Raw genomic sequence first — 27,843 nt, 5'->3', positions numbered from 1 at the left:
CATTTTGTAAAACTAGCACAAATTGTAATTTAAAAGAATTATTTATTTAAAAAAAAATGTACGATTATTTTTTGAAAGTGATTGAGGTCACTGGAACGAGTGTGCTTTATCTTCAACTCCGGTTTTTACAATATATCACTAAGCAAAATTTTTATACAAACAAAGTAAACTTTACAAATAAAAATAACGTTTATACATCTGACATGCATCCTCGATTTAAGAGTAACTGAATGAGTTGAATTAACTAGCCATATCATAAAAAATTGTCCCCTGAATTAGTTGGGCATGGGCTTCATTGGATTTAAGCAGATTTTTCCATTAAATGTGTAGTTTGACAATAACAGAGAACTCCAGGAATTTGGAGTAAATCTGTTACCTACTTTATTAAATTGAACACCTTGTATTTATTGTTAATTAATAATATTATATAAAGAATTTTCCTAAAGATTAGCGATTATATCATAAACATTCAATTATATTTCATTCATATATTTTTAAATAGTTGGCTTTGGAAATAACGTACTAACTTACAGATTTTATTTTGACTAGTAACAGCTTTATAAAAGGACAACAAGATGTTATTACACTTTACATATTAAATTATTTTTTTATTGAGCTGGAAATCCACTTTGCAAAATAACATCAGAAATAACCAGTGCCAATTCAGCACAGGGACATTTTCGCCCATCAGACAATAACTCAAACCACTCCAGAGCAATATAATAAATTAAAACTTATTAAATCTTGTTCAAACAGTTAATTAACATTTATTATTTACTTTCAACTCTTGGTTCCTAGCACAAGATTATGTAAAATTTTATGCATTTTTAATCCTTTGCTGTTTTGCTGTTTTTATATTACAAATATGTTTAGCAAAATCAAATAGCTCTTTGGCTTCTTCGCCAAACTGATGAGACCCAAAATGGTCGCAAGCTACCGTTACGTAATGGGGAATCACAAAACAACACTAGGTATTGGTGAATCCTTAGTTAGAACCCAGTCTCACTAGCGCAAAATCGAATGCAAAGGCTAAAAGCAAAAGACATAGCCAAAAGCAAAAGGCACCTCATAAAGTGAAACGTTTCCATGACTAGAAAATAGTCAAGTTTGGATGGCTTTCAACTTCAATTAGTCTCTTCAATCAGGGAGAGAACACTGAGACAAGGCATTGAGTTTCTAGTTAAATTAATCAAATTTGAATTAAAAAATCAGAAATTTTCCACGAAATTTGTTGTTTGAACGAGATTTCTCTAATGAGACTCTGCAAATGCTCGAACCCGGTACAACTGCCCTGGAATTGGCTACTTTGTCAAACCGATGGGACTCAGCAAAGTTGAAAGCTACCGTTTTGCAATGGTTTAGGTTTAAGTTTAACCTTTAGGAATTCGGTTCATCGCTCGGCTTGGCACTCCAAATATGTTATTTTAGGCGTTAGTTGAAGATGAGCACTTGAGTTCTCGAAACATGTACTGACGTCTTAATGCGATTTCTATAAAAAAAATTGGCTTTGAGAAGGACAAGGTGGTTTCTTTTCACTTTTGAGTTTACTACTACTTTCAACCCAGTATAAACTGCCTTCACTGCTTTCAAATATAAATCCTTACCATTCCTAACGATATCCTTAATATCCTCCTAGCCTCGACTCTCAGATGTTATATACTATTCCTAAAACTCAAACGAAAATGAAAAACAAATATATATTTCACTATTAGTATGCAGTTGGGATCCATTACTTAAATAATATTGTCAAGGTGTTTATAAAATTACATATGAAAGCACTGATTTTTTAAATTCTTTATACAATTCCGTAAAAAAAGATATAGTTCAAGAAACACAAAAAATATAATCAATAACTCTGAGCTCTGACCCTAATTTTTATCATGAATGCAGCACTAACCCTACAACCGGGCTGTACGTAAACGCGTCTAAATCAATATTACTACCTCCTATGCCAGCTACATTTAAGACCAAAAATACCCAATATACTCTCGCATAATAATAATAAAATCTATAACGTAGCAGTGATTTCATTTCGTTTGTTTTGAATAATAACGCAAGATCAATCAAATTTTTACCTCCAAACGTCGTATACAGTTAACGTTGGAGTACTTCAAGGTTTTAAGAATAGCTCTGGGCATGGTCGAAATAGATATATATTGTGTCTTGGGCAAGGTTTTCGCCTACTTTTGGGGCCACGTAAAAATCAATTTTATAATCATAATTTGTTTTCAATTTTTGGTGTTACGATACAACTACCTGCCAAGCAATAGCTATGGCTTACAAGGAAAATATCGGAATATAAATATAACACAAAGATAAACAGATAAAGTTGGTGTTATCTAAAAATTTTAAGTATAAAATTTGTTTGTTTGCATCTCTCTGTTTGTCTTTCAGCTTTGAATATGTAATTGGTCGGTAAATTTTGAACACATCAGCGATAAATAATTTTTCTCTGCATTTATCATACAGGTGATTTGTAAGTGGTTATAAAAGCGATTGAAATCGCAAGAAACCGGATAGTACGATGTTAGCCATTTTCTATTGTTCTCGTGATGATATGTAAGTATTCTGCATGCTGAATTAATTATTTCGTTGTATATAACAAAGACGATCGTCAAATGAATATTAAAAAAATATTAAAGGTGCTGGTTATTTGGCAAACTGCCCTGGAATTGTCAATCCTCAAAACTATTCTCGAAACTGACGGAACAATAACTTTAACTGAGTGGTAAAAAAACAATTATTTTCTTGTAAGTACTTGTAACAATATTTTTGTGTTGTTGAGTGAGTTCATAAGCGGACTTTAAAGTTATTAGACTAAATACACAATTTTAAACGATTTATCTTTTGTTGGCAATAAGCAATTTCCTGAATTGTAAACCGTTTGACATTGAGTGGTTTTATTTTCTTTCTAAATATCCCATAACAAGGAAGAAATAAAATAATAGAGACGAGTTGTTGAAGTACTAAATGCCAGTACATACATTTAACTCGAGTTAAAGCAGTAATTATTAAGATCTACTCGATTCTAAAATAGAAATATCTGCCTTACCTTTCGGGAAATTTGTTGACGGGCGACACGGATGGGGTAACGACGGGTCTGAAAAGAACAAATTTTGGTTATTCAATTGTGAGCATCATACGTTCTCTTAGGTGTTGATTATTTTTTTGATACAATTTTCAAAAGCAATTGGATGAGCCTTATATCGTAAATTTCTAATAATTCCTCAGGGAACTGCAGTATATAATGTATTCTAACGGTTATCTAAACGCAGCGCTAAAATCAAATTAACGACGTGATTTTAAGCAGCAAGCAAACATATCACTTGCATGTCAACTAAAACGATCGAAACAGGTATTAAAACAAAAATAGTTAAACGGCGGTTGGCTATGTCTATAATTTCATTTCCCCGCCTCATACGCCGGTTGGTAATTTAGGAAATTAAACCGACTTCAAAACTTAAATCAAAATAACAAGCTCGAGTGGTTCTAATATGGAGACAGATGTCTGAATTTTCTACAACGAACGGCGATTTATGTTTCGATGTGTAATTTGTTACAATTTATATGTCGTTTGTCATGTTTTAGACAAAAACGCGCATACCAGCCGAAGTCAGGTTACGGAAACTTGATCCATATCCTATCCTGATCGTCATAAAATTTTATTTTGAAAATTAAATTGAATTGAAAATTGAATCTTTTAGGGATCACATATGGGATTCACTATTTTCTTTTCTGAAATTTTAACAGTTTATTTGACAATGAGAAGAAACTGTGTTTTTATTTACTACGTACGTACGTAGTACGTACATCATTCGGTTTTTAATCTGACTCTCATAAATGAATGATTTTTCGAAACTCCCGGAAAAGTAAAATTTGCCATGATACATGAGCCAGTAGAAAAGCTAAATTAAAATCTGTTGTTTATAGTAGTAGATGACGTTAGTAATACGACTAAATGAATTATACGCAGTTATAATAAAATGTTTGCTTGAAATGATCTTCAAACATTAAGTTAGTTTGTGTTAAAAAAATAAATGAATAAGAACTAAAAGTTCAGATTTTCACGAAATTATATATTTTCACATGACAATTGTTTCGACAACACCGTTTCTTTATCAAATGTTTGTTTGTGTTACAAACTTATATATTTCCTGTATTGTTATTTTGTCCAATCGCGGTAAAGAATAACATACATAAATAATAATAAAATGATCACCCAATGCTTGTTCCTAGGTTTAAAATTACTCATTTATTAATTTTGAAAAAAGAAAAATTATCTTGAATTTTTTAATTGCTTCCGAAACATCACCAATTACTCCAAGATCAGTTTTGAAATGTAGCTATTTATAGTTCATTTTTCTATTTTTAGGATGCTCGTTTTATTTGTGACAATCTAGTTGTAGTTGTAAATGATCTAAGAATAATGCTAACAGAAAAATAGAAATTGAAATTTGGCAATTGGCAAATGATGTTGAAAATGGTGAATTATCAGACCAGTTTAAGCCATTGAGACGACAAGCAACGATCGAAACAGAATCTTGATTGTCAAACAATGACAAAAAATATTTAGTCTAATATTGCAAAATTTCCTTTTAATTTAAAAATAAACATAGAGGCTATTTCTTAACTGATGGAAGGAAGATTTAATAAGCAATTAGGTACTCCGTCTTCATCTCGCAATTTTTAGTTAATAGGCAAATTGTACAGGTGTTGCGAATTGCGGGGCACATGCGAAGGAAATTTTTTAAAGATGTCCTGCTTTTACTAGGCGCGAATTGGTTCGCTGTGAAGTTTTAAAATCATTTTATGTATTACTTAAATTACCTACAATAAAAATTCAAACGAATTCAATATAAAATAAACATTATAGCAAACAAAAATCGCATAACACGACCACATCAAAAGGTTTTTATCGCAGCGGAGCCCTTTTGCAATTAGATGGCAGCATCTCCGGGGATGAAAGAAAATCATTTTATTTTATAAGCAACGGAAGCAAATGTAATAAGATCTTTTAAACTGTTCCTTTCGGTGCCGCAACGTAAGCAGCACCTTATGTGTGTCGGATAGTTTGCTATATAGATATCTTTTCTTAAAGATTCAGATGCCCAGTGTAACTCAGATCTGCCGTTGAAACACTCCCCATAAATTCACCTTCTTATCTAGTGAGTCGAAGTCAAAGACAGCACAGCAATGATTTGACAGAGATAATGCTCAGGAGTTCCAGAGGACATCTAAATACTGGTGCAATCTGTTACACCAATGGGAAAATTGCAATGGCAACTCATTAATTACGAATCATCGCAAGGTTGCTCGCGGTTTAATCTCTGGTTTAATTGCCCTGATCGAAAAGTTATCAAGTTATTACTAAATTAATAATTAATTAAAATAATTATTCAAATTGCTAATGACCATTTTTCGTCTCCAAACCAAATGACTAGGTGCAATTTGATGAGCGATGATCGCGATCGGCCATTCGTAGTCATTTATCCACAGCACGCTACGATCACACGCGCTATTAAGTAATTCTTAATATTAATAATGAGGAACGTATTGCATGTTCCAGTCGAGCTCTGTGACTGGCGTGATAATGGTCACGAACACGACAATGTCATTACGTCGATTTTTGCAAACGCAAGCGCTTAGCTTTGTTTGTTTATTCTACGCAGCCTGTTATTGTCGGAACGGAATTCCGCCATTTTGTGATTGCGCTGTTTATTCTACTAAGAAGTACCGGTTACCAATTAGAAGATTTTTTTTTATTGTCTATGCCAAAGTTAAGTTTTGCACTATAGGCTGAAGTGCACTGGCCAGATGTTTTTCCAGCTTGCATAATGGTGAGTTAAAGGCGCTTACGATTGGACGCAGGGGAACCCCGTCCTTATGGATCTTTGCAGCAATAGAGAAGGCAAATCTGAAGCCAAAACTATGGACAAGATACGTTGATGACGTATTTGTTGTATGGCCTTTTGGCAAGGAGGAGCTTTTGAAATTCCTAGATCATCTGAATTCCATTCACCCAAGGATTCAATTTACAATAGAACTTGAAGAGGATAACAGTCTGCCCTTTTTAGATGTGCACATCACAAGGACCGAAGATGGACACTTGGAACACACTGTCTATAGAAAACCAACACACACTAATAGATATCTGAACGCTAAATCTCATCACCACCCATCACAGATACAGGCAGTGGCAAATACATTAATTGCTCGGTCCTTCAGGCTCACAAACGAGAGGAACAGAGATAAAGAACTGAAGAAAATTAGTACCTGTCTTCAACAAAACGGATACCAAAGGCGCACCATCAGCAAGGCAATCGGTAAACAACAACAGCCGCAGCAGAGAGTGCAGGACGAGACCCAACGAAGATCGATCGCTGTCCTGCCATACATCAAGGGGGTTACTGACAAAATCGGCCGAATATTACGGAAACACGACATATCAACGGCATACAAACCTGACCATACCATCGGAGCAATACTAAGAAACCCAAAACAAAAAATTACTCTGGAAAACCAAGGAGTATACAGTGTAGCATGCGGATCGTGCAGCCTGACGTATGTGGGACAGACCAACAGAAGGATTTCAGCCAGGCTCGAGGAACATCGTTTAGCCATAAGAAACAAACAAACAACATCTGCTTTGTTTCAGCACCAACATCAGACAGGCCATAAAATTGATTTCGGCACTTGCAAACAAATAGCTAATATTCCTGATTTTAGGACTAGGATTATACGAGAGGCCATCGAAATAGAAAAGTCCGGACACCTCAATACGAGAGACGACGCTCTGCATTTATCCAACACGTGGAGAACGATAATCAAACAGCAGAGTGATGCGCAGCAGCCAACGGGAACATCGCAACTACGATCGGGCGAAATTAACAACGCGACAATTCAGGGGGCGGAGCCACCTCCCCCCACGCACAAGCAGCACCGTTACCATCTCCGGCGCAGAGTATAAATACCGCACGCACCGCCGATAACCTCCCAGTGTTCGAAGTGTTTTCGGAGCGCGAGCATTGAAGATGCCAAGTGAGATTTTGGCGAAACGTCTGCAGGATTCCAGTCGGATGCAAGATTTGCAGGATTCCAGTCGGATGCAAGATTTGCAGGATTCCAGTCGGATGCAGGATTCCAGTCGGAGTTCAACGAGCGAACCGATGATATCCCGGAATATAGTGTCATCACATTTTTCCATCCGTGAATCAATACGTGAGAATATATATATATATATATATATATATATATATATATATATATATATATATATATATATATATATATATATATATATATATATATATATATATATATATATATATATATATATATATATATAGAGGGAGCAATAAAAGATGTAAATGCTCATTGAATAGTGGCTTTTTATTGTTAAGTCAAGCTTTCACCCAAGTGTTCAGGATTCCTCAGGACACTGAAATGTAAAAGGGAAACACTCTAAAACAAAAACAAGAAAAACACACGTCAATACATACAACAATTTGCCATCAATTAAACTCTAACAAATAGAGAACCACGTGTTAGCCATTAGTAAAGGCTGCACAGATTAAAATAGTAAAACAAAGGAAACTTATGCCTAGGCAACTAACAAATTAATATGTAAAATAACCGGAAATGACAAAGACACAACAATAATGCAACTCAATTGGATTCTGCCGGAGATAATCCGCTCAACGGCATTTAAAAAGAAAAAAAAGACATCTTGACAGTTGGGAAAATGGTCACACACATATAAAGAAAACTTGACAGACCAAAGAATCACCACTTTACAAAACCAAGGCAAAAAAAACCCACCAGCGACTATTAACATCGAACTTACGTGAAAAACCACCACGGTGCAAAAAGTATTCGACTAGATCACAGACCCACAAAATTTCACACCTAAACCAACACTACAGGACTTTTCTTCAATAGCAGTCTGGGAGTTTCAGTTTTTTTAATAAATGTTTGATGTAATAAATAAGGATAAATACTGCTCAATACATCTCTTTTATGGTTAATACAGTTGGTACACTGATGAATATAGCACATTTCTAGGAACCTACGTTTATAGGCATTTTTTTCCGTATCTAGGAATTGTTGTATGTCACTTGGTGGTCATGGTCATTCACATGACAACTGAGGCTAGTAATCTTGGGCTTATGTTTACAGTCACTTTTATGTGCTGTAATTCTTTTTTTTAAATTTGAGATGTTTGCCCTATGTAAAGAATAGAATGATCTGAGCGTCCTAACATTATAATTTGCGATCTTAATATTTGAAGCTTGAAAGAGCCGGATCAGTGATGGCGTCAATTTGTTAATATACATGAGTTTGCCAAATTTAACTTCTAAATTGGTCGGCCGATACTCCTGCACATGACGTGGGGGGCGAGGGTCCTTTAGTGTAGGCCTCACAGAATAAAAGTTTATTAATTAACCTGATAGGATATTTATTGTCTACAAGAAGATTTCTCAATAATAGTAAGTTAGGGTTGTATTCTCTGACAGTAGGAACTACCTAGCTTGCCAATTTCAGAGACTGATTTTGCATTCTTATAAAAATTAGTCAATTTTTTCAGAAAAATTACGGCAATGTGGCAACTCAGTCAGTTGGAGGGTGACGCATGCGCAAAAGGTCCACACCTCAACGAAAAATATCACCTGCGGCGCATCACTTTTTACCGTAGTAGGGCCACTATCTTATCGTTTAGCTACATGGGTTTTTTACCAATTTGAAACCTGTGCAAACTGCAAATTAATAGGTGGAGACATGTCATATTACTCGTCTGTTAGCTTTTTTTGTTAATTCGGATTCGCGTTCATTTTGTTCATATGTGAATGAGAAATATCGTTTACTTTGAAGAATCGAATAGTAAAGAATTCATTTTATTGAACATCAAGTACTAAGTTCTTTTATTTAGAATAGTGTTTTTTAATTGGTCGTTATTTGAGGGGGACAAAGGAATTCAATTGCTTTTAAATGTTTATGGTGAAAACTGACCCCAATTCAGCAAATTTCGTTCATCAAAATATTGCTATAGAAATCAAGTTTTCCAGAAACGAATGACTGAGAGCCACAAATCAAATCTTCCTTTCACTAACATTTTATGCTACTATTAGTTATTTGGCGGAGTATAAAGTAAGTGAAATGTAAAACTACAAGGTAGGGTTTTGGTTAATTTGAAGTTTAACTTTATATTGAAGAGTAACTCCAATTAAATCCTTGAATGAGAGTTCCGGGTTCGAAATGAAAAGCTACTTGTGTAATGTTTATTACTTGATAATTGGATCTTTGAATAACTGATGTTTTTTGTATTTTTTGTAATTTTATTGTATGTTAATTACTTTAATATTTTTTTTAAATAAATAAAACATATCAATGATTCACTGGGCTTATTTATTAAAGCTAATATTTACTTACGAACTCGCAGTATGTTTAGAACGAATTGCCTAACCATGAAATCGAACGCAATAATTATACAAATTTTTACTAAATAGAAATAATAATCCGAAATTACAGTAAATTAAGCGATTACGAAATGTTTTCCAATAAACGGTAAAACGAGGAGTGATATAAAGTCGTCACGTTGCGGCAGTTAATAAATTAAATCGGTTTAGTTTTTATTGTGGCAGCCCATTATACAGTAGATACATTCAATTTAAATGTACTCTGATACTCGGTACCTGTTTCAAATGCACAACTCCGAATCGTTTTCTATTTTCTCGCGCGAACAGCCTTCTAAATGTACCCTAGCACGTTTCTAGCATAACATCATTTTTAATGCGTGAATCCGGTACTTGTGTACAGTGGCGTGTCGATTATCTTTTGTGATTTCCGCAATAACTAAAAACTTTGATTCAATTCAATTTTTTGGGTTTTATCACGTGCAAAACATTTTTCATTTGGTTGTTTCTAGTAAACGTAAAATCTACAGTAAGGATTAACTCGAGGATAATAAAAAATCTAGAGCAGTGTTATATTAATCTTCCCGGATTTATTAAAATATTGGCACATTGCAAATTCTAAATTATATACAAAAAATACGATGTGTATATTGCCACTAACTTGTGGAAATATTCAATCAAAAATTGGTAAAAAAAATTGCAGTAATTGAAAGTAAAAAACTAACAATTACGTTGCACAGATTTGTTTGAATCTCAAAAATTGGAAATTTCTGACATTCTCTGTTGAAAACTTGAGTCTGATAGACCAATAGAACCAAAATACAGTATTCATCGAATCGAATTTAAGAAACTGCAAATCAATATACACAGAGAGCGCTCAAAAAAAGTAAATGATATAGGCTGATATGAGCACAATAATTCACTATAAAATGATCCAATACAGACAGTAATCGGTGGAAGAGGCAATGCTAAATTATTATTTTATTAGACCACTACTTATTATTAATTATACTAAAAAAAATAGAATATAACAATTAATAATGTAAAATGTTAAAACTACGATGTGATACCAGTATACCCTGTTCGGTCACGCAAATGAGTAAACAAAAATTATTGTATAATCGGTTGTAATGAATTCTAATATTAATTAACAATATGTAGAGAGAAACATTTGAACGTTTGTCGGAACCCCTGATAGAGTCAGAAATTCGTTTTCTTACTAGAGATTTCTAAAATTACCACTATAGGCGCCGTCTTCTAGCTGAAGCTCACATAATTTCGACTGGCACCGCATCTAGATCGAGGATAGTGGTATAGTTGTAATGCATTCCCCTGAGGTGTACTTCAAATAACCAAAATACGGTGCCAGTAGAAAAATAGTTATTTACTCAAGAATGTCTTATAAAGTCATTAAAAACAAAAAGTAAAAACCAGATTAGGGAACCTCCCGTTTCCGTAACCGAGTATACATTAACAAAGAATCTGTAATTGGAATGAATTGCATACCCTAAAAGCCCACCGATAACTATAATGTGGTTCTCACATAGTAAGTAAAACCTTTAATTTTCTATAATTTGTCAATATTTGGAGACAACCGTTTATGACGTACTTTCCTATCGGACAACACCCCACTGTAGATTAACGCAGCCGAAGTTTTCCTTAAATTTTCAATTCCTTTCCCTTCACCCAAACCATACGGTAAAATTTTCACACGTCAAATGGCTATGAGAGTTTTTCACAGGCTGGAATGATAATCTGCCCATTCGCATAACATTCACACACATTCCTTCTGAAACGTAATGCGCGTACTTTGAAAATGTGCAGAAAAAATGCGACAGCAAAAGTGAAAACGGTTAGATGAACTGACAACCAGTGTTGTTGGCATTCATATTAAACGGCAAAAAGACTTTTTGATATTTATTACGAAAGTACTTCAATGGTCAGGTATAAATTAGAATTCAGGCTCAATCATAATTACGTAGTTTGCGACGCATTTGTTTAGCCATGGTCATTCTCGTATCACCTCTCGACGAGGCTGTATAAATTAGGTGCTAATTGCACCTTTGATAAACAAACGTATCACAGGGGCAACGCCACTGTGTATCAGTCTCGACGGTGACTGATACGACTTAGATAAAGCTAAAAGCGGGAATTGGAGCATATTTTATTGACGGCTTACACCTGTATCGCTTGATGGGTCGCAGTCGATTGAATTACCCTTGCGTAATTTAAGAAGTTAAGTAGTAGCACCTGATTGTGGTACGGTGCCGCTTTTCGTGTAGGATTGCTGATGAAATAAAGTCCTAACGAGTCCTTTGTTGCATGTTCTACTTAAGCGAAATCGAGAGATCCTATCGTAGCCCGCTTGTTTAGCCTATATGCTTTTAGGCATATACATATTGTTAGTGGATACTTTAAAAGGTTAAGTCATGTGGCTTCGATATTGACCGATGAATTCAGTGAGGTTTCAGAATAGAATGCGCGATGAATCATTTGGATTGAAAGAATAATATATAATGAAAAGAACGATTTGGCTTCACAATTAGATATGGCATACTTTGATCACCGAAAGTTAAGATCATTAACATACGTCGTGTTTCACGATGGGTTTATTGCATACGTACCAACAACTGAATAGCTTTGAATTAAAAAAACAAGTTGTCTGACCTTTATCTATAAAGTGACCCCATACGTCGCACGAAAATGTCTTCTCTATGACTGACGATCAACGGACAGAATTACAAATAAGTTCATTGTGTAAGTGACGACTGAGTATGTGAAATCTTTTTAATACTGCTGTACTTGTTTTTCAGTTGCCAAGCTGACCAAAGATTGCAAATTACAAGGAAAAACCCGGTTATTCCTTAATTTGGCTATACCAAGTTGAAAAATATCAATATTTGATTTTGTTGAAATTTTCTCCACCCAAAAACTTCACAAATTGCGAAAAAAACAGTCATTTATACTTGTTGTTTTTTTTTTTGGAAAAATGGGAAAAACATGAAGACTCTTAAATTTTAAATGATTAATAATCTAGTTCGGGCTAGTTACGCGACAACTGTAGATTTTACATCAAAAAGAACACATTTGGGTTTGGCTTCCATTCAAATGTTACCAGGGCAGTGGGTAGCACTTTTTACACGGTTACTTAATGTACTGTTTTTCAGAATTGTTAAAACATCCTATTTTCCATTAAAAATTAAAGATTATGATAGACATTTAGAATAGAGTTTTCATGATGCAATTATTGCACGTTAGGTGTTGGAGACGTTTACTAAGCCTGTGATAGGAAACAGTGTTCTGACTTCATTGTTGCAAACGTTCCCCGTTTTCTAGACCGTAGATCGGCATATTCACCCGGAATGTATACTGTGAGCATTTTATTTTCGAGAAAATCGTATTACAACCTACATACAACCCTATTATTACACAAGCCCAGATCATTTGACTAAAGCACAAATAACCACGCAAAATGTTCAAATTTATGACAAAAAAGTATGACTTCACTTATCCTAACAGACTTTCTCAGATGAAAGACTTTTTCTTTAATTGTTTGGTATAATGCTTATCAAAAAGAATTTTGCACCAGATGCTGTAATGCTCGTTTCGCGACCATTTGACAACAAATAATTAACGGCAATTGCGGCTTCAACGTTTATTTCACTGTTGTTTCTTGACTATCCGGCTTTGAAATATAGTTCTTGAAAAACGATTTAATTTCGAATCCGGTGCAATGCAGAACTGAGATTTGTGCGCGTAGCACTCCCACTCGGTCAGATTTTTTTCTAAATATAGCTCAACCGGTGACTATGAAAAGGCAACGTTATACGCGGATTGGATTTGCAAAATAACCTTCAGGTTCGTTGTAAATTTGCATAACTGTTTCGATGATGTAAAATCCATCGATCCTGTTTAGCCGTCGAGAAAATTGTCCGCCATGAATATGCATTTACGAATGGCAGACCTTTTGAAATATGGACATTATGCCTTGTAATGGTAAGATTTAGAAATGAATCCGCAGTTAAGACGATTATCTGTAGCAACCTTATTTACCGGAAAGAAAAATAACAGCAAGTCACGCAACAACACTTTTCCTCGATTTTCCGCTCCAAGTTAAAACTTTGATAGAGTTAGAGATATTATATTCTATAAATTTTTACATTATTACAGTGATTTGGACACGATAGACTGCTATCTATCAAGAATCCCATATTTGTCAATATGCGATTGGATTAAGTATTCCATACCCAATAAATTACTTATCCCGTAGATTATTACGTGTAGGAGTGTGCGTCTGTCCGCAGAATTATGCAATTACCAGTAACGAGGCATTTCACTTAATTAAACACGTATCTACGTTTCCGCGTATGTATCCAATATTTTAATTAACCACAAAAAACCGTTTTATTAAATTCTATGTTCTGAGCTACACCAGATCGCTTTGAAATATTCCTTATTAAAATTCCATCTAAAAAGTTAAAGTTCAAGAAACATTACAGTCATAGGCGAAACTTTTGCTTTAAACTTTACGACTAAAATGCAATCACATATACTTATAATCTGTTCAACTAAAATAACCATTTCGATTTTCCGGCCACAGGTCAAGTATGTAATAAATTTCAACGTTCTGTCTTTCATAAGCTCGGGGTTCAAGTTTATCGCCACTCGTTTTATAATGAGCCGAAGCTCTAGCCAAATAGAAGCTACGTATCACGATTATCTAAGTGAAATGACACAAAAAATTGACTTAATAGGTCCAAGGAACACCTGCACCATCTAATTGTTATTCCAGTCGCCAGAATGCACACGGGAACTCTTCTCAATAGGATATTCGAACGTTTACTTATGTTCCGAAATCAATTAATATTCATAAGGCGAATCGCACGACAACTCACTTGCCTCCGTTGTCTACTGTCATAGGAAGTTAAAATACGTTTACAACGGAAAACGTTACAAGAAACTGTCAGCCGAGGCGGCTATTTGAAAGTAGCCCGACTTTATCTTGATTGGCTATCGAGGAATACAGAATATTCGTTGCGAGAGAGCTTACCAAAAAGCTTTGCGTTTTTAATTACAATGACCTTACAAATAATTGACTATTACCATACATTATTTGTCTCAAAGTCGTGTCCATAATCCACCCGCAATAATATTAGTATAATAAGTGGACTTTCATACATAAATCTGTAGAATTATTTATAATTTTATTGCGTCATTTTATTGTTGGTTGTTATTGTTGGTATTGAAACATTTGTTACAACGAACTTTTCTTAAATCTCTAGTTAAAAAGTGGACATTTCAGATGGTATTGGTCAAAACTGATAATGTATATGTATGAAATACAACGCGAGGAAATGATAGTAACTGCTGTTTAAGTACATTAAATTTTAAGTACATTGAGGAAATAATTCCAAAATGTGGGCGTCGAGTTTTTCGGTTATATTGTTGTTTGCATGATAAAAACATTTTAAAAATTATGGAATAATTAAACTGTTACGTCCCAACTTAACTGCAATATAACTTTGTAAGTGCGCAAAAATATATATATAATGTTAAAACAGGACCTCAAATTAGATTATTACGACACTATTATTGCTTTTTACAAAACTTCTGGATTCCTCCTGCCTTGGTTTTTGCTTAGTCGAAATTGCTGACGATGTTAGGGTGTATCGAGTTTAAATGTCTAAGAAAATCTACTAGGGTTTCTCGACCATGAGGCCAAATAACAAATGTATGGCCCCATGGTCAAGAAACCCTAGTAGATTTTCTTAGATATTTAAACTCGATACACCCTAACATACGTTTTGAGTTGGAAGCTAATAATAACTTGCCATTCTTAGATATTCTTATCAATAGAAAATCAGACCTAACATTGGGTCATTGTGCTTACAGAAAACATGGTCACATCACCATCCGGCCCAAAAATCATCGGTTATCAATTGTCTTGTTTACAGAACCGCAAAACTATCTCAGTCCGAGTCACTGAAAACAGGTTTAAAACAACGTTCCATGAAAAAATACACTTCACCACAACCTTCCAATAGCAATGAGACCGAAAGCAATCCTACACTTGCCACTGTGGTCCTTCCTTACATTCAAAACATCACTATATATATATATATATATATATATATATATATATATATATATATATATATATATATATATATATATATATATATATATATATATATATATATACATATATATATATATATATATATATATATATATATATATATATATATATATATATATATATCAAAAGTTCTAAAGAAGTATAACGTCAAAACCAGATTTACCACTTGTCCAAAAATCTCTCAACATCTCTGTCAAAGACAAAATTCCATTTGAGACGCCAGGAGTTTACAGCATTCCTCCATGCCATGCATATGCGGCAAAGAATACATTGGAGAGACCGGACGAAAAATATCAACTAGGCTCAAAGAACACGAAAGAGCCTTACGACTAAGACATCATCAGTTGTTGCCGAACACACTCATGAAACCGGGCATAAAATTTTATTTGATAAAACTAAAATTCTTGCATGTAATTAGTTCTTCTACCAACGAAAAATTCTAGAGTCTATAGAAATCTATAAACAACCTAACAATCTTAATCGCGACTCAGGTCTCTACCTGTCAACAATTTGGGATTCAGTCAGGATGATTGGCGAAACGTCAGCAATTTCGACTAAGCAAAAACCGACGCAGGTGGAATCCAGAAGTTTTGTAAAAAGCATTACAGTAGCCTGTGGAAGTTTCTTTGACAAATTGACATTATTATTGTTTCAAATTGGTTAAAAATATCTGAATATGGTAAGCTGCTGCTTCCTCCTATTCGATTAACAGTGAAAGCTGAAGGCCTGACACGACACTGACTTGTAAGAAGACACCTCTATATTATGAGAACTGACGACGACAGCGCATGTAGGTTTTGCTTAGAAGAGAAGGAACTTATTCAAACATCACATAAAAAAGGAAAGACATGCACAATTAAATTAACAAATAAGTTAATTACCTTAAGTTTCGCATTGTCTTTCATCTGGGTCTTTGGTGCTGTATTTCCTTGCGCAGGACGCATATTATATAGGATTCACTACGCGAGAACATTGACGGTTGGATATAGTTATATACTGGGAGCCTTTAATTTTCTTTGATCGGTGACGTTAATTACAGAGTATTACTCCCTGGGGGATGATATAAGAGTAACGGCTATATTAAGTATTTTGCGGGAATTTTGCCGTTTAATTGCAAGGTCAGAATAAATCTCAAAACTAACATTATTAGGGAATTGAAAAAAGCGTATTTTATGTATTAAAATAGGTATTCGTATATTTTGATATCTCCCTTATTTGAATCATTCCTTGTGATGTTTATATTGTGGTGTTTAATGTGAACGGTTCAAACTTATATTGACGCAAATTTGAGAGCTTTAAAAAAGTTTGCAGAGGAAACAGACAGAACAGAGAAAAACGTGGATTAGACTCTAAGGAAACTTTGTGTTGCAGACTTTTACAAAGTTGTCAGTTAAGATTATTTAAGTTATGTGAGGGAGCTGACCATTTACCATTTAAATGACGATATTTTAAGTCCGACAGAATTCGTATATTATACTATGTTTCATAGTTTATAGTTTCATAGAATATTATTCTAAGTAGATATGTAATATTAAATTAAATTATATGTCTACTGCAATTTTTGAAATAGTACAAATATTTCTTGATCTGAAAATCCTTGTTTAATTGCTTTAAATTATGGAACTCGATTAGGCAAGTTGTGGATATTTTGATTTTGTTATAATTTAATTTATAGTATTTAATTTAATATAATAATTTATAATATGTTTATATTACAAAAATTCAGCCTCACGGCTCTTGTATTTTTCTGGATGATTTGGTTAGTAGTTTTAAACTTCATTTTTTCATTCAACGTCTTTCATTCGTTAAATTTCTTTTTCTATAAACCTTCTATAAACACCTGTGCTCCTATCTTACCATATTAGGTATTTGGTAGTTATTTTCTGTAACAAAATCTTTGCGTTGCTATTTAGTAATATTCACTATTTTATGGTAATCTTAAAGTTACTTTCTGGTTTTTTCATCCAATTTTTACTGTTTTAAAAAAAACTTTTAAACGTACAATCATAATCGACTGTTCTGCTTCCAGATGCCTTTTTTAGCACTTAAAACTGCAGTCTGCCATAGTTTGTTGCGAAAAAATTCTTGCCATAAACCACTTAGTCACAGGCAATAAATTAACGCCTGCAAAAAGTAAATAAATTGAGTAAAACGACGGAAAAACATGAGAATAATAAAATCAATTTTATCGGTTTAAAGGTATTTTACACCGTTTAATTTGGAACGTGTACTTTCTAGTATTCCTGAGACTTTTTTGTCAGATCTTCTGAGAAATATTAGCTGCACTACCACGAAATTTATAATGGATTCTTGTTGTATAGCAAAACGATATAATACGATTATATTGGTAAAAAAGTATTCTTAGATTTCATGTGTTTCCCATGGTACAAGAAATTTATATATACTTGTATATATGTGTTCAAGTAATTGCAAACGAGTTGTGACAATTTTTCGTTTGCCTCGAAAGCAAATACATTCTATTTCTGTTTAATCAGTTTGTTTATAACTGTAGGCACATTAAACCGGATACGATCGACATTTCACTAATACTTTTTGGTAATTATATCTAATCCGTCACCCGATGACATAAAAAAGTATGTCAGAATATTAAGATACAAAGAAAGATAAGTACGCTCGCTTAATTTATCGAATGACGTCGTATACATGATGACCCCTAATAGTGTGAGATGCGGACTGGTAAAATTTTCAGGAATAACTTTTTTTTATTATCTAAGAAACGACTCCACATATTTTTGAGAAAATTGTCAACTGCGTTCTGCATTTTTTGTGGTTTTTTCGATTTTTCGAAAAAATACGTCACATTTTGTCGGCCGAAAGCATATAGCTACAAGATACTATAGTTTTTCGCACATTGGCTAATATTGTTCAGTGTACAAGAATTACAGGAAATATAAAAAGACAATTAAGATGCAAGTTGAATTTTTACTAGAATAAGCACAGAAATACCCCAAACTACCAACTACAAATCCTAGTAAAAATCAGTATGGGGACGTTTTCGTTTGTCATCACGCTTAGCGAAAACGATATTGCATTTTTATTGGTCAAAAAGTTACAAAAATTATTACCTCAAAAAGTGGAAAATTATCATAATCAAGTTGAGTCGCAACTAGTGTTGGGACTAATAATTGACCGTGGCCAATTGACCGATCAATCGTCCGTCAATTGACAACTTCTTAATTGGCTAGTTAAAAAATGTTTTGAATAAGATCTTGCAATTTTAGAGTGTCATTTGTCATTATTTAATAATATTCTAGGCCTTCTAGGAAATTTGGGGTATTTCATTATCATTCATTCATCTACCTCCTCAGGGAAGTAACTAAATACACACACAATTTATTGTGTGTATATTTAGTTACATTCCTCATCAAAAATGGAGCTACAGGAGCGGTAGCAAACGCTTAAAAAATAGGCAGTGCAGAGTCTTAGGTAGATATTGTTATCAATTGTATTGGACCGTCGATATTTTCAGTGTCAAAAATTTTTTTTGGGTGATTTAACTGTTTCATTTCTATTGTATATATAGCCAGACTGATAGAAATTTATCAAATAATTTCACATGCCTAACGTCTCAAATATATTATTTTTTTTGGTAATAATTGATTTTTTGTGGAACATTTTCGTAGTTTTAAAAATTCTACACTTAATTTGTGAATGTGAAGATTTTCATTTCATTTCATTTCATAATAAGGATTTGTTTTCTAGGTAAAACTGGATCAGACACCAGCAAATTTTTAATTTTCTGTGGCAGTCAAAACCAGATGACAAGTTAGAGAGAGGCCCCGCGCAAAAAACCATCAGACATCAGTGCACACACAGTCACATAACATAACAGTAACATATCGTCAATAAGCAAAGTGCAGCTGATTTAAATCTTGTAAATATCGTAAAATATTTTAATGCTATTAAATGTATGTATGTGGTAATTGGGACATAAACCACAATCATGTGTACAAAACCGCAGTCCTGAGTGTGCACCTGGAAAAAATATTTTCAGGGCATCTTCCTATTAGAATGCTCCATGTGAGTTAACACTTTCAAAACATTTGCTCTTAAAAATGTTTTTTAACAGGCAATTTTTTATGGTAGACACCATGCAGTTTTTTCGAGCAAAATGCTCTTGCTTATTTTGATGGAATTTTGTTTATAAAAATTGTTTTTTTTTTAAATTTTGATACAGTAAACAATACTTTTTAGCGTAAGTGTTAAATATATGTTTTGTGGGTGTATAAAGAAAATCCATAATTCCATTACTAAGAACGAGACCTGACTTGCGATGAGGAATGAGCGTTCTGTCTGCTTGTTGAATATTTTTTCTACGTATACGTTTCCTGTTGCGATATCTAGTATCTCGAAGTTATATTTAGACTTTTAAGAACCACCTTTTACATTTTACATTTTCAAGTTCATGAAAACTAACGTTTTTTACCGATTTACATACAAGAATGCATGTAGACATGAATCGTATCTACAGGACTTAAAGAACAAAAACGTCAAATTCCTAGTAGTATTAATTACTGATGCGGATGCGGGTGCTGTAGTTCCGCATACTATAAACCCCGCACTTGTCGCTATTTTTTTAAACAACTTATTTAGTAGGATTTCGACATATTTGTTGAAAATATTGCCGTAAAAACGCCGTATCCAAACATTGACGATCTATCAGGGGCCATATTGTTTGTTGAAAGCCGCAAGGTCTTATCGATCAAAAGTCAGAATTTGCAATTAGAGCTGCCATTGAATGGACGTTTTAAAAAAATGACATAGTTGTTTTATGAGTTCCTGTACTGTCAGCATAGACAGAGCCTCGTAGCAATATAGGTGAAAGCCTAGTCAGTTCATCATAAAAGTCGCCGCTTAGGTTTTTTTATTAGCTGCGCCGTCTTTTATTACAATAATTAAATTGAAAGCGCTAAATGTCGCAGCGCTGTCAGTGGCATGCCGTTTTTTTTTTCTTAAAAAATTGGCCATACAAATTGCTGACGGGTGCCACTGGTAGAAAAAAAAACAAATTACATGGGTTCGTAGCGTCGAAGTATTAAAACTGTTTAGCTACTCTTTCTAAAAATCTAAAAATTATGTTGAATTGAAAAACCAAATGTACAGTGCACAGTGTACTCAAAGCAGTGAACTAATATGAAAACGCAATTTATTCCCAGAGAGCGTCGGATTTTGATATTTTCCTTAGGAAACCACTTTTTAATAAAACTCTCTGCATATTATTTTTTCATGCTGAAATTGAAGCAATTTAGAAAATAAGAACAAAATAAATATCGTATTTTCTTTTCCATAGTTTATGACAAAATTCATGATTTCCTTAATCATTATAACAATGTTTTCTATTGAACTGAAGTGGCTTTTACTTAATATATATAATTAACAAAATAAATAAGAATTGAAAGTTCAGATTTTCACGAAATTATATATTTTCACATGACAATTGTTTCGACATCACCGTATCTTTGTCGAATGATAGATCTTATTTATTTATTGTTTTACAATGTCTTCTTCTGTTTGTAACGTTTAAATTGTTTTCAGTATTGGTAGGTACTTAATGATCAAGTGCAACATAGGCAAGAAGTTCACAAATATCTAGCGTATCTTCACAAAGCAAGTTCTTACTAAATTTTAGTGTCACCATTACACTGGAACAAAATACATGTAACGGTGAGGAGATGGAAACAGCATTTTAATATGAAATTTCGTAGTAGCGAACCAAAATGTTCTGCTGATTTGATCTTTAACTAGGTAAAGCAAAATTTTTGCGGAATCCATAGTCGTTACGACATTAATATTAATTTTTTATTTTAATTTGACACCGAATGTTTACCTACTTAATCGGTAATTCCGTATATGGTTTTCACTTCGTAGCAGAACCGCCATTTAACACTGAACGGATAAACGTTTACTGAGATTCTTACCTACAAAACAAATATTAAAGTTAACGGAGTTAATTTTGACACGAAAGACATTGACTGATGCTAATGATCTCGAAGTGAGTACCCGCGACGATCAAAATAAATAAAATTTTCTAATGATAGTTAGAACCTATGGATGGCTGCATATAGCTAGCAAATCAGCGGTCGCGCGCGTGTTTTAACGTTTTTCTATGGATTTTATTTTCAAACAAAATGCATTAGGAGGGCATCAATTAAAATGCGTTTATGATGCGATATTAACGGAATTTGCTTGCTTTTACCTACTTCGAGAAACCGTCATGGGACGATTAATAAAAAGCACAGCTAGGAATAACGACTAGCAATTAAACAAATTTTAATCGAATAAGTATATACATAATGTATTTGTTATATCCTTTTAAATTGAAGCGAACTTCAAATAGAAAGCAGCGGTTTTGTGACTTTAGAATCCGTTGAGGTCACATATTTTACCATTTTAAGGAAGAAAACATTATTACTAACACATTTAAAAGTTAGGAATTTGTGTTAATTATTTTACTACTGGCTTTTTTGTTAATTGATAAAAGGAAACACAAACAAGATACTTGTAAATATAAGGGTCATCAAAGTTGATATGTCTGCGTAAGCTTCAAAATGGTGGTATTTGCAGGTAACTGCTACCCCGAAAAAATTAATTTACACACAAAAATTTGTTAGTTGTTATTGTTGGTTACGTATTTTCCGTATTATATTATATTTTTATATGATTTGTATTATAATTTGTTTTTATGTCGCTTGCGCCTGTTTTCTATAGACGTCTTAAATTATGATACTGTCTTCACGCGGAAACAAAACTAAACATTTATTTCTTAAATCTCGTAATAAAGGGATCGAAAACAATCTGAGCAATATTAAAAATAGTAAAGTACTAACGCAGATTGTGAAGGGAAATAGCTAGACAAGAAACCTCTATCCAAAAAGTTATTAAAAATGTGCTTAATTGTAACACAGTGACAAAAAATTCTATAAACAGAAAAAGATACAAATGGCGCTTATTTCCTTTTATCGTGACATAGTCCATGTTATTTGTTACCATAGAATCTCCAGCTTTATTTACTACTTACTATATGTTGAGCAAACTCATGATCAATGTTGTCATGCAAAAGATAACAAAAACTTCAATGAAATTTGGAATACATTTTATTTATAATATTAATGTTAGAGCAAATTTTGCATCAAAAGAAGTTAATTAAGTAATCTAACTAAACAAAACTATTTTGGCAAGCAAATTTGTGAAAATTATGCAATATATCTATTTGGACATTAAGATATGTGTTTAGGAAATAGAGATTTCGTATCATGGTGTTCTTAAAGTGAAACCTTAACTGTGCGGATCTTTGTGCTTGCCGATTATAACATCTATCGTAGATATTAGTTACGTCTACTAATTTAAGACACCAGCATCAATATTAAAAAACAACGCCAACACAACTTCTTCAAATCTTCGAGAAACCTACTTACGAATTGTGCGAATGAATAACTGATGTTTCCTCGATTAATAGCTACTAACCGGTTCAAAATTTCGACAGGTCGCTGCAATGTTAAGTGCCGATTTGCTAAATGTCAATTAAATTACAAAGGATATAAGCTGCAGACAACCTTACTTTATTCGATTAACGTTGATTGGATTTGCCTACACTTTAGATTAAAATCCTGTAACATTGTATCCGGTAGACAAATTAGCAAGCTTATAAAATTGGCTTCATCCTGCATTTTACCAAACGGGTATCAACGTGGTAATGATTTTTAAGCTATTAATCGACCCAAACGATGTGCGTTTTATGTCGAAATACGCGCATATTATTTTGCAAAGGAAAGAAACGATTGCATTCCTTGTAGCTTAACCTACTTTAATTCATCTTAGCTGATTAATCTGCGAATTCCCTTAGTCACATCTCATTTAATTTTCATAAAGGCAACCTTGCGGACATCTTCTAACTACTGCACGTATTTCGCTTCGGCTTAGAACTTTGTACAGAAAACTTTTAATGCAGGTGTCTGCCTCGGGCGTTGAGAGGTTTCACTAATATTGCAAACTCACTTAATGACCTATTTAGTAGCCTGCCCCTATAATTATTTCTATTAACTATTGTAGTTAATGATAACTTTGGACCAGTAAGAAAATCAGATGAAAAAATCAGTTCAATACCAACGATTTAAGAAATTGCTATGCCCCAGGGAATGATAAAATAATAAATAAAGGTCTACTGAGAATTAATAATATAGGAACTGGCATACGTGCTGCAAAAGGGAGAGTTTCCCCAGAAGCTGAACGTAGCAAGAATTACCCCTGTAGGTATACAGATAAGTAGAACATATGATAAAATGGATAATATAGACCTAGCTCGTTGCTAAGTATATTTGCCAAAATGTTAATATTAATAAATTTTGTTAAGAATACGTTCAAGTGCGACTTTCATTAACAATTAATGAAAAAATTGGTACAAAAGGAGCAACAGTTTGGATTGGATTTGGATCATGTTCCAAGTAAATTTTTATGGATCTTCAAAAGCATTCATTATTTTGGAAGAGTGTCTCTGTAATCTACTCAGATCATGTTCTACCACAAAAAAAAAACATGGTGCAAAAATAATCAAACTAGTGAATAAGATGTTGCAGCACCAAGGATTGGTGTTGGTTTCAAGTTACACATTACGTACTTTTATTGAAAATGACTATGAACTCTAAAACAAAAAATTGTTAATTGGGAAAAGACTTCTTAATTTCTTTAAAAAAAGTAGTAATACAAAACGAACCTTACTTTGAAACTTTATTTTACTTGTTGGGTTAATATAAATATTGAACAAATAAACCGATTTCAAAGAAAACAACATTGAAAATAAAGTGCTATATGCGCAACAAGGAAAACAAAATTTTTCTAAGAATACAAGGCATCATAATCTTGAAACAAGAAAAATTAATATACGAGGTGTGTTCAAAAAGTAAGGTGGGCTACGTACATATCTTCGATTTTTTTTATGTTCGTACACATGTTCCTAACATATGTTCAGCCAGTTTGCAGATTTACTTTTTTTGTCAGACAGAAGCGTTAGACGTGTTCTGTGGGCTCGGCGATTTTCTGCTGTAAAAAAAACTAGAACAAAGCACGTCATTGATGATCCTGAAATGCTCAAAAAGATTGTAATTATAGGTCTATGGTTATGATGTCGACACCAGTCGTCCCAATTGAAGAACCCAGAATCACCAAGACCGAAAATAGCACGTCAAATTCGATCAAATATTAAGGTTTTGCTTACTGTTTTCTTTGATTATCATGGCGTAGTACATCAAGAGTTCTTACCACAAGATCGTAGGGTTGATAAAGTTCAATTTATGCGCCGTTTGGGAGAAGCAATACGAAGAAAACGTCCGGAATTGTGGGAAAACAATTCATGGATTTTGCATCACGATAATGCACCTGCTCACTCACCGTTGCTTGTGTCTAACTTTTTGGCCAAAAACAAAACCACAATCATGCCTCAGTTACCACATTCACTGGATATGGCCCACTGCGACTTTTTTCTGTTCCCAAAACTCAAGAAACCCATGAAAGGAAGGAAGTTTGGAACGATTGCGGAAAGAAAGAAAAAAATCACAGGAAGGACTCAAGGCTATACCAAAAAGTGTTTACCAGAAGTGCTACATTAAGTTTGAAAAATAAATAAATACATTTTCATAAAACTTAAAATTCAGCGTACTTTTAGAACATACATCTTATAATATACAACATAACAATAAAGTGGGCGAAATCAAATGAAAAAAGAATTTTGGTAGTTCTATAAAGATAGTTGGAAAAACGTATCAGGGGAAGCAAAAGACTAATCTAAGCGAGAGAACTGAAGATCATCTGACTGTAAAAGCGATCCATTTTGTTTCTTCGCGAATTTGTATCTTGTTCTGTGATTAAAACGAAAATATTCGCAGGAACTAACTTTAAACTTTTTAACTGTTTTCACAATATTTATTTTTATATGTATCACACAAATCGCTGAAACTTTAAAACAAACAAGAACTCTTGGACAGAATGTTGGTACAAAGACAATTTATTTTAATTTGAAAACTCTACAGGAATAACAAAATTCCATAGTGTTGTATACGCTAAATAGTATGTCAAAACAACTGTTTCTTAAAATTGCATCTCGACCTATGTGGATCAAAAATCAATCCTAAAAATATTTATTAGTTTTTTAATGTTTTTCATTTAAGCTACACTGCGAGTAATGTGGCTTCATTTTTAGTTATGACTGCGAGAAACAAAATCAATAAATTGAGGGTTTTGCTGGCAGCGATACTTTGGTACGGAAGTATTAAATTTTCATTAGCAGTGCAATTCTCCAAATTGTCCTCTAAATGGAATTTAGCATCAGCCGTAAAATCCCCCGTTGAGTATGTATTAACGACGACTGATAGAGTCGTTAATGTCATAGCTGCCTATTTATTCATTGTTGATTTTCCACTTAGCTACATTTTAACGTATCAAGTCATCTATAAAAATGAGCTCCGCCCTCTTGTGGTTTATGTGTCATTTAGCGTATTTAGATGAGCCAGAAATATTTTCTTGCAAAGTCCTGTCGAGAGGATATTTTGTTTTTTATTTCTACGATATGTTTGAGAATTTAATTTTTAAATTTGTAGTATCTATAATAAAAATTAGCGTTTATCAAACTGGTTGCCTAATATAATATTATACTACCAAATTACATTTGGAAAATTGGGTGTTCGTCAACTATGCCTGATATGCATGACAATGAAACATAGGTGAAATAGTTCTTCAAACAACATTTGTTTGCAAAATTTTCTGTTGTTTTTATTTAAATTTTCTGCTTAGCATAAGTTATAACTTTCGAAAAAACTATTCTGTACACTTTTCTTCTTTTGAAGTAAGAGAATGTCTTTTCGTAACCCCTTTCTTTATTTTAATTCAATTTTCCTAATAGATAAAATCACTATCCTCAGAAATTATATTCTATGACAAGCATTTGTGACACTGTTTTTATTTAGATTCAACTTCAATATTCTCGTAAAGTGAATAAAATTACAGTCCACGTAGGTAGTTCAAATGTGTTAAAATCGTGACGTTGCCTGATAATTTATGCGATAAAAAGTACAACAAATTTGATCTCGCTGAACAACTGAAATTTCCTTAAGTCAAGAAGATGAAATAATAAGAAAGTGACAAAGTTGGCATATTTGGAGGAGGACAACCTTATTTTGTATAGGAGATGTGATTGAAATGATTCCGGGCACACAAAATTCAGAGAGAGAGGAGATTGTACAGAACATATATTTTTATTTGTCTCTTTGTCTACTGCACACGCAAGATATCTCTCTCGCAGTTCTTTGTGACTTCGGAGAGGAAGATTTTGACCTCGTGAGGTGGCTCCTTTGAAAATTGTTCGAACTCAAAGGCGGTGAAGGTCTTTAATAACTTTAGTTTAATTTAAGCGCCTGTTCTGAACTAAGTTTGGAGATCTGTACACCTGGGTTCTTACGATTTTGTGAAGTGGTGATAAGATGAGAAACTGAGATATTGTTGCCGTATGCTGAAGTCAGAAGGCCTTTGTGGACTAAACTATCCAGGAAACAGGAAGATAATATATGAAAAAAAGAATCAAAATTATGCGAGTTTGTTAACTAATAAAATAATTACCCTCTGATTGGTAGTTCTAGACGCCTATCGACCAGTTTGCAGACATTCTCGGAGGAGTAACACTATCAAATGAATATATATCTTAAACTGACAAACCGTACAAACACAATTGCGCTTTATGAGGGCAATCTAATAAAAAACACCAGTTTAGATCCAGGCAGTTCACAAAAGCCTAGCCATTTGTGCTCCACTATTAAATTATTTCCCTCGCTATACGGTTTTCTATTATTACCACTTATTAATTCCGATCTGCTCTTTGTAAAAAGCGTATTATTAAGAAACACACGGAATGGCTACCATAAAAAGAACTCGAATAGTTTTCCTGCCAGCTTAAATGTCAGCAATAACTACGACTGGCAATCAATAACAGTCAAAATGCATTACCGTGTCCATCACCTAAAACCCACATAGCTAGTATTAAATCGGCAGAAAAAAATACATTAATTTACTTACAAGATGCTCGCACCGTATAAAAAGACCGCATCTATAAATCTCGGATTTTCTATGATTAATGGCGGTTTCGTTTTTTAATTGACATGAATATTCTCATTTGCGTTGTTTGGTTAATGGCCCGTGTTTATTTGTTTATCCAGGTCAATATGCAAGCAAATTAATTATTTTTGTAAAATCGTTTCGATAACTGAAACCCTGTCGACTAGCTTACATGTT

At 33.5% G+C, this 27,843-nt stretch overlaps 1 protein-coding gene across 5 annotated transcripts in view; it reads right to left on the bottom strand.

Annotated features, from left to right (window-relative positions):
• LOC132697375 (gastrula zinc finger protein XlCGF53.1) overlaps positions 1–27,843 on the bottom strand; it is a 343,567-nt gene that overhangs the window by 23,930 nt on the left and 291,794 nt on the right. For 4 of the 5 annotated variants that reach the window (XM_060662825.1, XM_060662826.1, XM_060662828.1 and 1 more), the window contains one exon: positions 3,053–3,100. The gene's annotated coding sequence lies outside the window, so the exon portion shown is untranslated. Of the gene's footprint in view, positions 1–3,052; positions 3,101–5,412; positions 5,529–27,843 lie in introns of those variants that run through there. The other variant, XM_060662830.1, reaches the window with a different exon arrangement.

This window comes from Cylas formicarius, unplaced genomic scaffold (assembly GCF_029955315.1).
Source record: "Cylas formicarius isolate icCylForm1 unplaced genomic scaffold, icCylForm1.1 PGA_scaffold_1__22_contigs__length_36826433, whole genome shotgun sequence".
NCBI lineage: Eukaryota > Metazoa > Arthropoda > Insecta > Coleoptera > Brentidae > Cylas > Cylas formicarius.
Note: the sequence above shows the minus strand (reverse complement) of the source record. Positions and strands in the feature narration are given on the sequence as shown.